This window comes from Arachis ipaensis, chromosome B06 (assembly GCF_000816755.2).
Source record: "Arachis ipaensis cultivar K30076 chromosome B06, Araip1.1, whole genome shotgun sequence".
In the NCBI taxonomy this organism is placed as follows: Eukaryota; Viridiplantae; Streptophyta; class Magnoliopsida; order Fabales; family Fabaceae; genus Arachis; species Arachis ipaensis.
The window spans coordinates 80,708,957-80,728,081 of NC_029790.2; the positions used below are offsets into that span (position 1 = coordinate 80,708,957).

Sequence of the window (19,125 nt, forward strand, 5' to 3'; positions counted from 1 at the left end):
AATTACAGATGGAAAATCCGTCAAAAAGTTCCTCGCCTTTAGGAAATTGATAGAAAATTTACAAAGGAAAAATCCGTCGGTAACTGGTAAAAATCCGTCTGTAATTTTCCGACGGAAAAAAAATCCGTCGGTAAATAATTTCTGACGGGGCTTTTACAGATGGACAAAATCCGTCGATAACCAAAAATTCGTCTGTAATAAAGACCAAATCCATCTGTAAATCTGTCTGTATTAATCCATTTTCTAGTTGTGACAATTGAAGATGCAAAAGGAGAACTAAGCAAGAGAAGAAGTAGATCTAGATCTAAGAAATTAACCTAAACCTAATCCTAATTCTAGAGAGAAGTGAGAGCTTCTCCCTCTAAAAACTAACTCTAACTACTTCTAAAACTTAAACTATGACTAATGATCAAAAGTATGTCAATTCCCCTTCAATCCTTAGCTTAAATAGCATCAGAAATGAGTTGGATTGGGCCCACAAGGCTTCTAAAATCGCTGGCCACGAGTTGTATTAAGTGAACCATGTGTAACCATCGGCGCGTACACGTACCATGAGCGTGTGCACCTCTAAACGCGATGCAACTATGGCAAATCTTATATCATTTCGAAGCTCCGGATGTTAGCTTTCTAACGCAACTAGAATCGCATTATTTGGACCTCTGTAGCTCAAGTTATGGTCAATTAAGGGAGAAGAGGTCGGCTTGATAGCTTTTGCGATTCCTTCATTTCTTCATGAGTTCTCCATTTTTACATGCTTTTCCTTCATTCCCTTGATCTAATCTTTGCTTCCTAAATCTAAATCACTTAAAAAACATATCAAGGCATCTAATGGAATCAAAGGTAAATCAAGATTAAACAATTAAGGGCCTAAAAAGCATGTTTTCACACTTAAGCACAAATTAGGAGACAATCATGAAACCATGCTATTTCATTGAATAAATGTGTGTAAAAGGTCATAAAATCTCCTAAATTAAGCACAAGATAAACCCTACAAATGGGGTTTATCAAGGAGGAAAGCGCTATGATCAACCTCCACCTTAGCAAGGAACAATCGCCAAACTAGTGACGTTAAAGAAGCGCTTGATGGGAGGCACCAACATTTGGTATTTTCTTATCATTCTTCTTTTTTATTTTATTTAAGGTTGTGTATGTGTTTCATGGATTAAGTTTGGTGTGCTAAACTAATAGGATATTTGCATTTCATTGGGTACTTGGCCTAGTTTCATATTGAATATGTCATACTAAGTTTGGTGTTGCTACACCTCACCTATGCAAGGTCAGCCCACCATGCGAACACATTAGCAACCTAGTTAGTTTACATTGTTTTAGCTTTCATTTAGTTTTGTTTTAATTTTATTTGTTTTATTTGAATAAGCCTTTGCATTGCTTGATTGCTTTCACTTGATAGTCCTTTTTACTCCTATTTTCATCGTCACTATTTCTCTTTTCTTTGTTCCTTGAGGACAAGCAATCATTCTAAGTTTGGTGTTGGAGGCTATGCACTACATAGCCTTAGAAAGGATGAAGGCAAAAATGATGATTAAGTTTTAATTTCTCACTTATTCCCTCTCTTCTCTTGAATTCAGCGAGGAACACAATAAAGAGGGGTTTTGGTTGCTGAATTGCAGAAGTATATGGCTTATATAGTGTGGGCTTGGGCCCAACTTGAGCCCGGTTTACCCGGTTTAGCCCGTTGCCCAACTTTGGGTCAAAATATTTAAATTTAGTGTTTTAAATTCGTATTTTAAATATTTTTACTTCTGTAGATTACAAAATTTAATTTCCTAATTCCCTTGGCTTATGATTAACTTATTAGTTAATTATTTATTAATTTATAATATTTCACATCCTACCAACCTAATTAGAAATTTTGTCCTCAAAATTTTGGTTGCTGAAAGAAACAAATGAGGGTAGCGCTTCTTATCTCAATGTATAGTTACTCCACCTCTTGCTAACCTTCCAGAGCAATTTCGTATTTCATAACCCCTCTTTCACATCATAATAATCTTAGAGTTATCAAAAATCACCGCGCTTCCACCGCGCCACTCTGATCATAAGCCACTAAGAACCTACTCAGTCATCAATTTAAGTTCGAAGAGAGAGAGCTCGTGAGAGAGAGGCGTTGCCATCAGTTCTATCTTGGATCGTCGCCGCTGGAGCTCGCCGAAACTACTTGGGGTTTGCCACCGCTTTTTCTGGTTCTGTTTGAACTGGACTGCTGTGCCTGGCCGCCGGAGAATGGCGCTGTGGTCACCGCAAGCACTGCTGAAGGTGCTGCTGCCCCATTCCTTCATTCCTTTTTGGTACAATAAGTATTTTTGTTTCGGAACCCTCGTCGTTAGTATTCTATTATAGTTTGTTAAGGATTTTGCAATATTAATGCCTCAAGGCTGAGTTACTATGATTGCATGTCAGGTTTGTGGCTATTACTCGGGAAACTTGGGACATTGGTTGAGGTAAAAGGGTGTTTTGTATTTTCATTAAAAATCATGGGAATTGGGTACGTACTCATGTATTAATTATGTTTAAACCATATGCATTGATATGTTTGTATATACTTTATTGCAAAAAGAAAAAAAATATACAAAATAAATAAAAATATATATCAAAAGAAAAATAAAAAAGAAAAAAAATAGAAAAAGAAAAACATAGATATAAAAAAAATTGCAATAAAAAGGGACAAAAATGCTCCAAAGCAAAGCAGTAATAACAATGCATATGAAATGTGAATTAAAGAGAATGCATGATTATGTGAAAAAAGTGGGAATCATGGGTAGCTAGGTATTGTATTAGAATTGTATAGGTTGTTATATGTGTTTGGTGAGAGCTTAGGTTAATCAAAGATTCAAATTTCAATATCACTTGACCATATATGCATCCTTACCTTCACCCTAGCCCTATTACAACCTATGAAAAGACCTCATGATATATGTATATATGCATTGAATAATTGTTGATTGTTAGATGAAAAACAAATCTTAGAAAGCATGATTAGAGGAGAATTGAGTGGATCGACCCTATATACTTGAGCGACTAGAGCGGATACACATCCGGTGAGGGTTCGATGCTTAATTCCTTGTTCCTGGCTTTCATGAGCTTTCTTCTTGCAAGTTTATTTGAACTTCATTTTGATATTTGAATTGGTGGGATTCATGAATCGTCATATGATCTTAGCCCAACTTGTTCATATATGTTCTTGGAGATTGATTTTCTTTTAACCAAGTAGGTAGAATCACTTTGCATTTAGTTGCATGCATGTAGATAGGTTTTGTATAGTTTCTTTGCATTAAATAAATGTTCATACCACTTTTCTTGTCTTTCTTTATTCTTAGCATGAGGACATGCTTGGTTTAAGTGTGGAGAGATTTGATGCACCACTATTTCGTGGTATATTTTATGCTGAATTGAGTGGATTTTATCAACTTTTCTCATATTTATTCAAAAAAATAGCATGGTTTTGTAATTCTCTCTAAATTTGTGCTTAAGTGTGAAAACATGCTTTTTAGGCCCAAAAATTGATAAATTTAATTCACTTTAATTCCATTCGATGCCTTGATATGTTTGTTAAGTGATTTCAGGATTAGAAGGTAAAGATTGGATGGAAGAAGTGAAGAGAAAGGCATGCAAGTGGGAGAACTCATAAAGAAAAGAAGGAATTGCAAAGATGTCAATTCTGACCTCTTTGTACTTAATCGGTCATAACTTGAGCTACAGAGGTTCAAATGAGGCGGTTTCAGTTGCGTTGGAAAGCTAACATCCAGGGCTTCAAAATGATATAAAATTTGTCATAGTTGCTTTGCAGTTAGGCAATGCGCATGCGTCACCCATGCGTGCGCGTTGTAGGATCATCGTGGGCCATTTTGAAAAACTCATGGCCAGCTATTTCTGAGTCATTTTGGGCCCAATCCAACTTATTTCTAATGCTATTGAACCCAAGAATTTAAGGGGGATGAACTAAGTAGTCATAGTTGAATTTTTATCATGTTTTAAATGTAGAATTCTAGAGAGAGAAGTTTTCTCTTCTCTCTAGAAATTAGGTTAGGTTTAGATTAGGATTTCTTAGATCTAGATTTTAATTCTTGTTTTCATCTACTCTTCCTTTCAATTTCTTATTGCTACATCTTTACTCTTTTAGTTCCTTTTGTTAATTTCTTATTCCAGTCATTTTTATGTTCATGCACTTTTGTTCCCTTTGATTTCAATTAATGCAATTTATGTTTTATATTCCTTTATTGTTTAATTGCTTTGTTCTTGTTATTTTCTTGCATTTGGTAGTGTTAGATTTTATATTTCTTATCATCTTACTATACTTTTCTTTTACGCCTTCAAGTTTTTGATAAAATGGTTAGTTGGATTTTAGTGTAGATTTTTCTCCTCTTGGCTTTGGGTTGAGTAATTGGAGACTCTTGAGTTATCAAACTCTTTTGTTGATTGATAATTGGAAGTTGCTAATTGGCTTGAATTTCACTAAAGCTAGTCTTTCACTATGATTTGACTAGGACTTGTGGACTCAAGTTGATTATATCCACTTGACTTTCCTTCATAGTTAGAGGTTAACTAAGTGGAGCAATGGACAATTCTTGTCATAATTGATGATGATAACGAGGATAGGACTTCTAATTCTCATTTCTTGCCAAGAGCTTTCTTAGTTATTAGTTTATTTCTTTTGCTATTTACATTTCTTGTTCCTTATTACAAAAACCCCAAAACATTCCTTCATAGCCAATAATAAATCACTTCATTGTAATTCCTAGAGAGAACGACCTGAGGTTTGAATACTTCGGTTATTATTTTTATTGGGGTTTGTACTTGTGACAAACAAATTTTTGCATGTGATGATTGTTTATTGGTTTAGAACTATACTTGCAACGAGAAAGTTTTTGTGAAATTCTAAACCACACGAAAAGATTTTTCGTATGGTTTAGAATTTCACAAATAAATTCTCGTTGCAAGTATAGTTTCTAAACCAACAAACAATCCAGACATCAAACAAAATATGGTTGTCACTAGTTCAACCCCAATAAAATAACCGAGAGTATTAATCCTGGGTCATTCTCCCTAGGAATTACAATAAAGTGTTTTGTTATTGGTTATGAAGGAATATTTTGGGGTTTTTATAATAAGAGACAAGGAATGTAAATAACAAGAGAAATAAGCTAATAACTAAGAAAGCTCTTGGCAATGAATGAGAATTAGAAGTCCTATCCTCATTATTATCATCAATTGTGACAAGAATTGTCCATTACTCCACTTAGTTAACCTTTAACTATGAAGGAAAGTCAAGTGGATATAATTAACTTAAATCCATAAGTCCTAGTCAAATCATAGTGAAAAACTAGCTTTAGTGAAATTCAAGTCAACTAGCAACTTCCAATTATCAATCAACAAAAGAGTTTGATAACTCAAGAGTCTCCAATTAATCAACCAAAGCCAAGAGGAGAAAAATCTAACTCATAACTAAAGGAGACATTTCATCAAACACATAAAGGGCAATAAAAGTAAACATCATAAATTGTAAGAATTAAAGGAAGCTATAACTAATCAAAGTAAGAAATCAACAATAGAAGTTAAAGCAAACATCAAAAGACATGTAAATCATAAATTGCATTAAAAAGAAATGGACGTCAACAAGAGAGTTCATAAACTAAAATTGACAAAATAGAGGAATTAACAAGAGAAGTAGAATGAACTAAATTGCTAGAACAATAAAAATGTAAAGGAAAACTAAATAAAAGGAGAAGGAGAAAGAAATCTAGATCTAAAAAGGAGTAAACTAAGAACTCTAATCTAGAGAGAGGAGAGAGCCTCTCTCTCTAGAAAACTACCTCTAAACTATGATAAAAACTAAACTATGACTACTTGGTTCATCCCCCTTCAATCATTGGGTTCAATAGCATCAGAAATGAGTTAGATTGGGCCCAAAATGACTCAGAAATCGCTGGCCACGAGTTGCTCAAAATGGCCCACGCTGATCCTGCAACGTACACGCATGGGTGACGCGTGCGTGTCACCTAACTGCAAAACAACTATGGCAAATTTTATATCATTTTGAAGCCCCGGATGTTAGCTTTCCAACACAACTAGAACCGCCTCATTTGGACCTCTGTAGCTCAAGTTATGATCATTTCAGTACAAAGAGGTCAGGATTGACAATTTAGCAATTCCTTCATTTCTTCATGAGTTCTCTATTTTTATATGCTTTTCTCTTCACTTCTTCCATCCAATACTTGCCTTATGAACCTAAAATTACTCAACAAACATATCAAGGCATCGAATGGAATTAGAGTGAATTAAAATTGGCAAATTTAAGGCCTAAAAAGCATGTTTTCACACTTAAGCACAATTTAAGGAGAATTTATAAAACCATGCTATTTCATTGAATAAATATGGAAAAAGGTGATAAAATCCCCCAAATTAAGTACAAGATAAACCACAAAATTGGAGTTTATCACGGAATGGTCAATTTTGATGCCGCTATTGCGAAATAAGAATAAAAGTGAGTTTTTCGTGTAGTTAAGTCGCGTTTGAGGAATAGCCTTTTCTTAAAACCTATTTTATTCCAAGGAATTATTATAAATCAATATCATTGTGGAAAATATATTTTTCTATGATTGTGCGAGTCTTATGGATCAAATTAGGTTATGCTGGATAAATGCAATTGATTAAATATTTAAATAGAATGTGGTTGTATTGTGCGACTAATTGGTAAAATAGAATTGTCTATGGTTATGAACTGTGATTAATTTACTGACTGATCGAGAAGGTTGGAGAATCTAATTTTTAACTAATTATGTTGAGTTGGTTGTGTTGAAAGATAAATTGAATTATGATGAGATAATTAATTGAGAATTTTTTATTTGATATTATTAAGAACGGATTGATTGATGGCTATGAATGATGCTTGATTTGGTATCATTGTGTTTGTGGTTGTCATTATGATTGGTTTCTTGATTGAGTTGATAATTGATGAGAATCATAATTTAGTTGATTATGTTGAATGGTATGTCGAGAAAGGGTTGAGAGATGTTGGTTTGGAGGGAAGCTTGAAAGATGGAAAGGTCCGAGTTTTAGGGGAGATGCTGTCGAAAATTTTTATAAGAATTTAAGTGAAAATTGAATAATAATAATAATAATAATAATAATAATAATAATAATAATAATAATAATAATAATAATAATAATAATAATAATAATAATGGAAACCGGTGCTATTTTCATAAAAACTAGAGACTTTGTTTTGAAGTTTTATTTCAAAATTTTGATTAAAGAATTACGTTTTGAGAAGTTTCTAGTGAATTTAAAAGCAACTGAATTTGATTGGTGAAACAAAATAATTTCTGAGTCTTTTATGAAAGTCTCAAACTCAAGAATAAAGTTGAAATTAGTTTTCGGTACTTGATTAAATGAAAATGAGTTTTGTTTGATTAATTTTGATTAAAAGATAATGTTTTATGGAGTTTTGGAGAAATCTAAAGTAATAGAAGTGAACTTAAGAATTGACTTATTTGAGTTTGAATAATATGGAAGGGATTATGTTTTTGCGACGTTTTAGCAAATTTAAAATAATTGTTTAAGAATAAAAATGATTATGTCCAATTAAGATTTTGACTCATTGAGAGATTTCATAAGTTTGGGTAAAGAAAAGGTTTTGAGTTGTGTGAAGTAAATGTTTGAATGTTGTTTTGAACTATTGAGCCTCTCTGGTGAGTTTGTAAACCTCTGTAACATCCATATGGAGCCTGAGAACCATTTTTAAATCTTTGAATATGCTAGGAGTGAATATGACAGATTGAATTCAGTAATTCCCCGATATGAATTTTGTTAAATGAAATATTTTGATGTTATGTTGGGGATATATGTGAAATTAATTTTGAAGGTGATATGAGATAATGCTCAGTGTTACGATAAACAAGTGAGGTTGAGGATTCTCTCTTTTGTTGCAGTGGACAAGTTCGAGGTTGAGAATTCTCTCTGTTGTCAAATCAGGAAATTAACTAGAAGGTTGAGAATTTTCTTCGGTTTAATTTCCAACTATGGTGAGGACAGTGGTTTTATTTTGCTAATGGTTTAAGGATAATTATTCTTGTGATAAATGTGAACATAACGAATTATGATTTTGATTTCGATTTTGATTATGATTATTATAACGACCCAATTTCCAGTATGTCATGACCATACTGAAAATCAAGCGCTACTAACTTGCTTTGCTAAACTTAACTAATATTTATTAGGGTAAAGTATACTTTTTTTCTGAAGTTTGGCAAAAGTTTTAAAAATACCCTTAAGTTTTATTTTGTTTCAATTTTGTCCCAGAAATTTTTTATTTGCATCAAATATACCCTTGACGGCTTGAGACCAATCTAACAATAATGCAAAAAATTATGCTTGATTTGCTTGTGTTGAGGGTTGTTTTTATGAAATTGTTGTTGAATCGGTCTTAAATTTTTTGAATAATTAGCCGTTAGGGGTATATCTGATGCAAATCGAAAACTTTTGGGACAAAAGTAAAATAAAATAAAACTTAAGGATATTTTTGAAACTTTTGTCAAACTTCAGGGACAAGTATACTTTACCCTATTTATTATTAAGCCTGTAGTCCAGTTAGCTCGCAATCGATATTTTTACACAAAAAAACCGAATGATTGCGGAATATTAAATAGACACACAAGAATACGGAAATAAATAGAACAACATACAGGGTAATATAATAATACATATCATGTACAATATATATAAAACGTTGTACAAAAAGAGCCATTTAGTGTACCATCTCAACACAACTTATGACTCTTCGCTGAGCCACATACCGATTGAAATTGTTAAAGTTTCTTGGTGGTAAACTTGGACGACTCATCCTTGATGCTACCATCTTCTTCTCACAGTCCTCTATCAACTGACTATTATTGACAAGCTCCACAAAATTTCGTATTTCTAGTGGAACCAACGAATGCATCAGTTCATCACGAAGCCCTCTTTCAAACTTCAAACACTTCCATTCTTTGAAAGCATCTAGATTTCCTTGGCAGACCTTGGAAAATCGGCACAGATCTTCAAATCTTCATGTATACTCTACCACCGACATATTCTCCTATTTCAACTGCATCAATTCCATCTCCTTAACATCACAAACTGATCTAGGGAAGTACTTCTCGTATAACTCTTCCTTGAAAAAATCCCAAAGAACCTCTCCAGTATTCTGCCAGAGCAAACGTTGCACTCCATGCCACCAATGTTCAGCTTCTCCTTCTAGCATATATGTGGCAAACTCCACATGTTGTCCTTTTGGTACATGTTGCACTGACAACAACTTCTTGATACCACAGAACTAATTGTCAGCTTCAGTTGCAACAAACATTCCCTTAAACTTAGGCATATTTACCTCCAAAAAAACTGCTTGTGTCACAGTTTTATCATGATCCCCAGCATCCTCATTACCGTTACAATTTCCGTTGCGCTCACAGTTATGTTTTCCCTAAACAGTCAATTACTCGCGTTCTAGAAGTTTTCGTTTCACGAACAGCATCAGCCATTGTGTCTACTGCAGCTATAAAAGCGTTCACGCCTCTCATCGGAATATCTTTCGAATCCTTACATCACACACGTCGTCCTCATCCCCGTGCAGCTATCAAGATCCTATTCACACCCAACATGTCATGTTAAGGTGATCAGCCTTAACATTACAGGTATAGCATGAATAGTCTTTAAAATGGATACACAGCAACAACCATGCAATCCATATCACAAAGATATCCTAAATGCATAAGACACAACACAGAGTATGAAATGAAGCATGATTTAATCCATTTTCCTAGGCTCTAATAGGAAGAACTGCTCTGATACCAAATTGTAATGATCCAATTTTCAGTAAGTCATGACCTTACTGAAAACCAAGCGCTACTATCTTGCTTTCCAAAAACTTAACTAATATTTATTATTAAGCCTGTAGTCGAGTTAGCACGCGATCGATTTTTTTTTATACAAAAAAAATGAATGACTACAGAAAATTAAACAGACACAAACAAGAATACGGAAATAAATAGAGCAACACACAGGGTAATATAATAATAGACATCATGTACAATATATAAAAAACGTTATACAAAAAGAACCAGTTACACACACACACACGCACACACACACACACGCACACACACACACATACCACTTCGGGTTCGGGTCCATAAAAGAAGCCCTTAATCTGGCATCCGAACTAGCCTAGCAAAGCTATACAACTCCTAATATCTCGGTGGATCTATCCAAAAGTGAGAGATTACAACACAGAATCTATGCTAAGTTGAAACGCTCTTAAAACATGCTGTCAACGTAGAAACCATCCGTCGTCGCTATCAAAAGATAAAATCTTTATCACATCTAGGTACTCCTCAGGATCCTCATCATCATCGTTAGAAATCTTTATAACCTCTGAAGCATCTCTAATGCTGCTGTCACTTCTAATATTTAGGCGTGCAAGGCTGATCGAGAACACGAGTCTGTTTGCGTCCATCGAGAATGAAGGTCCAATTGTAGGTATCTGATCTAGTTGTCTCTACAGAAAGTCCAGACTGCTCTCCAGTCTATGTGTTATACAAAGGTGATAAAATCGGCTCTAAAGAAAAATTCCACTCAAGCACAGGCTCAGGCATGTACTCCTCAACGGGGTATGATGGGGGAACAACATGGCTCTCGAGCTGTACAGGATGAGCATGTCCAGGTCCATTAGGAAATGGATGGTGTGGAGCGTCTGGATGAAACCAATATAAAGGAAACTTGTAGGGGGTGTCAGGGTTAAAGAAAAGAGTGTCGATCAGATGCTGAAAGGGATGGTCATGTAACACATACTGTCATACTTGAGGCTCAATGGCTACAATGTAGAAACTATGATATAGCAGGTCCTCATATATGTAGGGGTGATCTAATTCAAAGAATAGGATCCCTGTCTCTATCTGAAGGGAAAGGTGATAAGTGGATTTCTTATACGCTTTTTCATAGCATTTTCATATTGTTTTTAGTTAGATTTTATTAATTTTAGTAAGTTTTAGTATGTTTTAGTGCAAAATTAACCTTTTGGATGCTACTTTAAATTTTTGTGTTTTTCCTATGATTTTAGGTAATTTTTGGACAAAATTAGCAAGATTGGCAAAGTCTTTATCAGAGCTGAAGAAAGGATAGCAGATGTTATCAAGTCCTAACCTCCGTGCATTCCAACAAGTATTTCTTGAGCTACAGAGGTTGAATTGACGCATTCTTAATGGCGTTGGAAAGCTAACTTCCAGAGCTTTCCAGCAATATATAATCGTCTATACTTTTCATCCAGATCACTGCTCATAACTAGCACTGAACATCCACATCTTGAGTTCAACACCCTAAAGGGAGCAAGCCCAGCATTGAACGCCCAAAGCTGGCGTTCAATGCCACCAAGGGACCAAGGGAGCAGCACGTTCACCCCCTAGCTGGCGTTCAATGCCCATTCTCCAAGTTGAACGCCAGGCTTGGACAAAGCACTCAACCAAAATGGGCCCAAAGTGGATTTTAGCACTTCTTAGCTTATGTAGTCTTATCTTTGTACTTTTTAATTTAAATTTAACATTTCTTAGGGTTAGTATTTACTATTTAAAGAGGAGATCACTTAGGATTAAGGGGGAGTTCGTACAGCATTAGACAGATCTTCTCTATTTTCTCTGTAAATTATGAGCAGCTAAACTTCCTAGGTTAAGGTTAGGAGCACTGCTTATTCCTATGGATTAATATGATTACTTCTCTATTTTAATATATGTTTGATTCTATTCTATGATGTATTGTCATTCTTCATCTAATAAATCTGTGGTGGAATGAGAGTATGACCCTTTATTCTACATGAGCTCTTGCGAGTCCTGACCCGGATAGTATTGAGCTATAAGCTTGAGAATGCATCACCTAGACCAATAATTTATCTGGGCTAATTGGAATAAGTGACAAATAATCTCGTTAGTCATGGGTAATGAGGTTTCTGTGGCACTAAGGCTAGAACATTGAGCTTCATTCTCCAATCCGGAAGATCTGACATTGTCTGTAGCGTTTTGAGTAGGATCAAGTAAGGATGAATTGCGTGAGCTTCACCCTCGTTCATATTGAATGACCACGATCCATGGAGTTTGATATGGATTAGAGGAGATTAATTGACCACAATCTATGACGTTAATCACTTACAGCTTTGTCATAAAATGAATCATTCATTGTTAAAGTAGTTGGTAAGAAGTATTAATCTGGAAAGATAAAACATCTCCAAAGCCTTAACTGATTTCTCATTACTGTTTCTATATCAGTTCTTTATTGCTTTCTTTATTGTTTTTGTTTTATGTGCCTACAACAACAACAATTACCTTTCTATTCGCCTAACTAAGATCTGCAAGATAACCATTGCTTGCTCAATCTAATAATCCTCGTGGGATCGACCCTCACTCACCTGAGGTATTAATTGGATGACCTACTGCACTTGCCGATGAAGTTGTGCGAGTTCAATTTCGTGCACCAAAAGATGAAGGGGTAAGTACTGGAAAGTCCTTGGTAGGGTCGAGGTAGCTAGTTAGGTTTGTTTTGTTAAATATTCAGCCACAGCAATAGTCAACAATCACAATCAAGTATAATAATTAAAGAACATAGAAATCAAACACAGACACACAGAAAATACAATTTACAGAAAATATGTTCAAACAATCATGATGCATGCCTATTCCTAGTACAGGTAATGAGATCATCTGTCAGTTTCTACCCGCTCCCGACATAACCCAGCAACCTTTGTCTAAGCTTGGCTTTCCAGTTTGCATAACCTTTGAAGCAACCTCGCTTTACAGAGTAGCTTTCTCTAGCTATTAAATGCCGAATGTAACCTCTGTAAACAATATCTACCTTACAGGTGTGACTTTTTTTAGCCGATGTATGTAAACATAACCTCTATAAGCAACCTCTGCCTTACAGGTGTGGCTCTTTCTAGCCGATGTATCATGTATGTACTGATAACCTCTGTAAGGACACCACCTTACAGATACAGCTCTCTCTATAGCCGATGTATCTCTGAAAAGAAACTTTCTCAGTGGAATTACCACCATATTTCTGCTTGTTTTCAGCAGCAAACCATATCTCTGCTCGTTTTCTTTTTACTTTATTTTCTTTTTTCTTTCATCTTTTACTTTATTAGTTTCAATATGTCAAATCATGTTCGCACTATTCTCTTGCCTTTCCTAAATGTCTTATAAAAAAGAAATTATACGATTCTCAACATAACTCTGTATTACTAATACTTTTAGATAGTCTTATTATTTTACTTTTTTTCTTATTTAATAAAAATAATGGCTTTAATAAAAATATACTAATTAAATAGGTATAAATACAATAATATTAAAGAAGTATTAATATTTAGTATTTCTATTTTGATATACAAAAACTAGTTTTATTAAAGCTTTATTCTTAAACTTTTAGAAATAATACTTTAAACTTCAAGCTTTTAAGTATTTTATTTTTAGCCCCATGTTTTTTAAAAAATACTAATTATATCTCACATATATTAATATTTACAAAAATAACCCATAATTTTTATAAAATACCCGTTCACCTTTAAACTTTTACTTTTTACTCAAAATACCCCAATGTTATATAATTATAAAATCAACCTCAATATTTTATCAAATTATAATTTCATTCTCAAAAATAATTTTGTGTTGGTGATAAACACAACTCCCCAAAATCGAAACCTCTCTTGTGACTTTTTCAAAATATATACTTGATTTTTAATCCGTTTTCGAGCTTTACATTTACCGAATTTTCATCGCTTTTAATTTAATCTCGCGGCCATCAAACCTCATCAATATTTATCAATATCCCACATCACAACAGCCCCAAAAATTATCACTAATACCTTAGCTGGGCTGTTCTCATATGGTCGAACCATAAATTCAAAGAAACAACAATAATTCAACCAAAATTCAATACAAATTCAATCAATCTCAAATAATAATCAATCAAACCAATATTCACCTATCAAATTCATATCTAATTAACAAAATTATCAAATTCTACCTCTATACATAAATCACAACAACCGAAGCCCAGAGAAGGTTTCTGATCGAACAATTGAAGAAGAAAACGTCGAAAATCGGCTATCCAACCTTCTCGTCACTTTTGCCGAACCATGCAAGCTTGGGGGAAAGCTTCACCGTCAATTTCTCCCGGATAAAAGTGAAGTCAACGTGAAGAGGAAAAATACGAACACTTTAATCAGATTAAATTTTTTGTCGGAGTTACGGATCTCAAGAAATCGGACGCCAAAGGGGTTGGCCATGGAGTTCACGTCCTTTCTCTCTCTCGGTTCTCTTTCTTTTCTTTTCCTCCAAAATGAACTCATGCATGGCTGAATGATGATTTGTGGGTTAATGGTGGTTAGGTGGCAAGAGTGGGCGTTGGGTGTCAAGCTTTAGGCTTGCTGAGTCAGCGGTTCAAGTTATAAATATTTTAAACGGATAATTATCAAGGTAAATGTATTAAAACACAAGTAATAATATATATGGGTATATATAAGTTACTAATATAAATAATATTAGTAACATAATAATTAAAATAAATTAAAATATATGATGAAGCATTAGCAATTCTAAATTCATCAAGGAATACCGATATTTACTCATATCGGCAGATATCGAACTCGATAACAATAACAACAACAACAACAACAACAACAACAACAACAACAATAATAATAATATCCTAACCAAGTTGGATGTGTAGTGAAACTGTTTTCTAAATAATTAAATCAAAATATCCTGACCAAGTTGAGTTGGTCCAGTGGTTAGCTCACTAATTCTCGCCTTGTGCATGCAGCAACCTATTAGCTAGCGGCAAACCCTAAAATAAAACTCTTATTCGGGACGGATTAATCCTTGACCTGTTGGACTAGGGGATACCGTGAAAAAAAAAAAAAGAAAACCAAAATATACTAACATATCAACTAAAACTAAATAAATCAAAATATCCTAACATGTCAACTAATTAACTAACTAAAATAAGAGATAGACAAACCAATCTTAAAATCTAATGCATCGGTTACGTGCCACATCGCGTTTAGCCTGTTTGATGTTCCGTGAGCGCACGTAATCCGTGTTCAGACATATATGGTTTCGAAACTTTCCAAAACGAACAAAACCCTTCAAATAAACAAACATTTCGGCTGTGCCTTATATATATTCGAGTTGAATATATCTCTGGTATTGAGACACAAACACTAGTACTCACATATTCCAAGTGCTCAGTTCTCGTTTTTAGCATATATGTCATATCCTGGATGTACCCAGAATGTGTAATATTAAGCGTATGTCATATTCCAGTTATACAATTACTTCGAACATAGTATTCGAGATATGTCAAATAACATATAACATAAATATTTGATTGTTTATACATTTTAATAAATATTGTATTTAATTAATTTAAATAAAAAATCTTTTTAATATATTCAGTTCAATAATTAGCATTGAACCTTTAAACTTTAGAAATTTTTAGTTGGGTTAATAGTCAAAATCGTCCCTGAAAGATCACCTGATCTTCATTTTGATCTCCGAAAGATAAAATCAATCAAAGTAATCCCCAAAAGATAACTGCGTTCGTCAAGTTTGTTCTTTCATCATCTGAGTGGCTCATGTGGATAATATTTGCTGACTTGGAACGTTAACTGATAGCGTAGTAATTCTAAAAATGACGTAGTTTTGTTGTTTTTCCCAAAGTCGTGATACGACGTCGTTTGATCTCCAGAATGGATATTCAAACATTTCTCCCCATCACCAATCCTCTATTTCTTTCCACGATCCAGAACATCCTCGAGCACTTCCCTCCCTTACCATTTGCCGCTTCCACTCCTTCGCCATTCCCGCTCGTCGACTTTCTAGCCGTAATCACCGGTGACGTATGCATCCTCGGCCTCAGGCTCCACGGCTTCTGCACTGCCTCCTTCGCCCGGCCGCTTCAGCTACCTCAGTGTCATTCTGCTTCTCCTCTTCCTTGGCCTTATGCTCGTTATTGGTGTTGCTGATGTGGCATGAAGTGGAGGAGTGTGATTTTTGTTTTGGTTTTAGTTGTGGGCTTGTGGCTGTTACTGTAGTGGTTGGAAGGGAAAACAACATAGTGGTTGGTCCTTGGTGGTCACGATCCAACACGTGGTAGGCGATTATCAGAGGCAGAGTCACGCTTGTGATCGAAGACAGGGCGGTGGAAGCAGTGGTGGTGGTTGATGTTGTTCGAGGCAATGTTCTGAAAACCGGTTCGGACCGGCCGGGCGAACCAGTCGAACCATGAACTGGACACCAAAACGGCTCGGACAATCATTAAAACCATGAAATCTGAAAACCGGTGAACGGCCGGTAATCGATCGGTTGAACCGAACCGTGACCCGGCCGGTTTTTTGGCTGGGTAGCAAAACGCTGCCGTTTCTGCCTCTGAAACCCTAATTCAATGTTCTGATCCCTAATTGCCTTCACAATTCGCATCGAGCTTCAGAATCAGAGAACGCCATCACAATCTCACAGTCTCACACGGCCACATGGGTTCGTTGTCGAGCAGTCACCTCCATCGCGTCGTCACTTCCGTCGCGCAGTCACCTCCGTCGAGCAGTCACCTCCGTCGCGAAGCAGCCGTCGTTCGTGCTCCACCACTGCTTGGTTTACTCGGCGTCGCTGTCTCACACTCTCCCTATTGAATGTTCTGTTGAAGCCTTGAAGGTGCCTTTGAGCTTCCAGAGCTCCAGGTAATTTTTTTTAGTTATGACCTAATGATTGTTTGATTGAATCATTGAATAACTGTTGCATGTCTTTGTCTCCTGATGAGTTTGATTGAGTAGCTCTTTAATTTTGTGACATGATGAACTGATCCTGCTAAACTGAACTGGATTTTGTGACATGATGAACTGACATGATGAACTGCTAAGCTGTGAACTCTTTGATTGAGTAGCTCTTTGATTTTGCTTTGTTTACTGAACTGGATTTTGCTTTGTAAACTGAAACTGAACTGAACTGATTGAGTAGCTCTTTGATTGAGTAGTTCTTTGAATAATTTTGCTTTGTTTACTGAAACTGAACTTATTCCTGTTGAGTTTGATTGAGTATTTTTTTAGTTATTTTATTTTTCTTTGAACTGATTATTGAAACTAAACTGATTTTGCTTTGTTTGCTGATTACTGAAACTGAACTAATTTTGCTTTGTTTACTAAACTGGATTTTGTTATTTGTTGAATAATTATGAATAATTTTGTTTAATTTTGGATGTTGTTTGTTGTGAACTTGATAGTTGAGATTATTGGGTTGGATTGCTGGTAATGTTTAGGTATGGATAAAAGTATTAACCAAGAACTACCTAGGAATGATAATGCTAAAAATAATTCTGCTTCGAATGAACCTTCTCTATTGTAGGGTGAGGGAGTTTTGAATAGCAGTTCTAACACCAATACAAGGGAACAACGAAGGTATAAACATTTAGAATTGCAAGGTAGAATATTAGTATTACACTTACAGAAATGATATGCGGCTAATTCATGCATTATCTTTGCATTTAAGTGAGCGATTATAATCTATTATCTGGTTATATTACTCTTCTAGGACAAACTCTAGCGATGGCTCAAGGCAGGAGAAATATGGAATGACTAACAAACCCCGAGGAGAGCCTGAGGATGCGGTTTGTAAAACTGATTTTTGAATAGGTTCAATTTTTCATGTTTTATTTGTTAGTAAAGTAAAGTGATTGATTATAACTGGGTGTGGTGCTTTTATTAGCAACGATCGAACAAAAGTGAAAGAGGTGTCTTCCGAAGTATCAAAGTATATCCACTGGTAATGTATTAATCTTATGCTTGTATTTGAGATGTGAATGAATCATTCTGTGTATGTTTCTTATTTGAATTCCTACCCCCTCTTTCTTTCTTTTGTCTTTATAGGAACCAAATGACAAGAGACTTAATTATGGACCACCTACAGATTTACTTAGCAAGGTACTTACAAAATGTATTCCATTTCTCCAATGTGAATATGATCCATACTTTCTTTGATATATATATTTAGCTAATATTTGAGCCTAATTTGCAGCTGTCCCTGGTTTCTGAAGTGAAAAAACCTACAAAACTACCATCTAAGGCGCAGCCAATTTCCTAGGTTCAACTATCTCAGCACTCATATAACAACTTAAGATTCTTTTGAGTGGGTAAAGGTTTATTGAAAGAGATTCAGAAAAATATTTTCTTTGAATGCTATTTTAAAGCTTACATTAGACTATAATTATATTTTCATGTGTTTATTTATATTTTATTTATTATTTTATTATAAAATAGTTTTTTCGGTTGAACTATGGTTGAAACGGTTGAACTAATAAACCAATAAACCAGTAACTAGAGTAGTTCGATGATCAATTCGGTTCTCAGAGCCATTCACATCTCTTCTTTGTTTCGCCAGTAAAGAAGAAGAGCAACAACAAAAGTTGGTTGAAACTCGAAACGTTGTCGTATAGAAGATAGAAGATGGAAAAACCCTAGCATAGGATAAATTGAATGAGGGACGATTGTAGAAGATGATGATGAATTTAGGATTAGGATTCTAACATCGGGATTGATTTGAGTTAATTTAATAAACTTATCTGCTCAGCATCAACGTGGCTAAAGTTTGGGATGTGCTGTAACACTTAACATTGAGATGACGAAAGAACGAACTTGACCAATGCAATTGTCTTTTAGCGATTATTTTGATTAATTTTTTTTGGAGACCAAATTGAAAATTGGATAATTCTTCAGAGATGATTTTGACTATTAACTCATTTTTAATTCTTCGAAATAAATGACTTTTGGAAAAGTGATGAAAAAGTCTTTTCGCTTTTCTAAAAAGTAAAAAATAAATAAGTATTTGTTTGGACGCTATTAAATCGATAAAAAAATTATTTTTCAATGAAAAAATATTTTTTTTTATTTTTTAGTGTATTTGGCAAATTTCTAATAATAAAAGTAAAAGCACTAGCAAAATAAAAAAATATCTTTCTTTGAGAAGTTACAATTTATATTTTTTTTAAAAGATCTTTTTTTTTAAAAAAAAGATATTTTTTACATAATAAATAAACAAAAAATTACAT

At 34.6% G+C, this 19,125-nt stretch overlaps 1 long non-coding RNA gene across 1 annotated transcript; it reads left to right on the top strand.

Moving 5' to 3' along the window:
- Positions 17,552–18,328, top strand: LOC107648253. The gene is made up of 4 exons (XR_001621825.2): positions 17,552–17,688; positions 17,787–17,843; positions 17,948–18,001; positions 18,096–18,328. It is a non-coding gene; the product is annotated as an uncharacterized LOC107648253 (long non-coding RNA).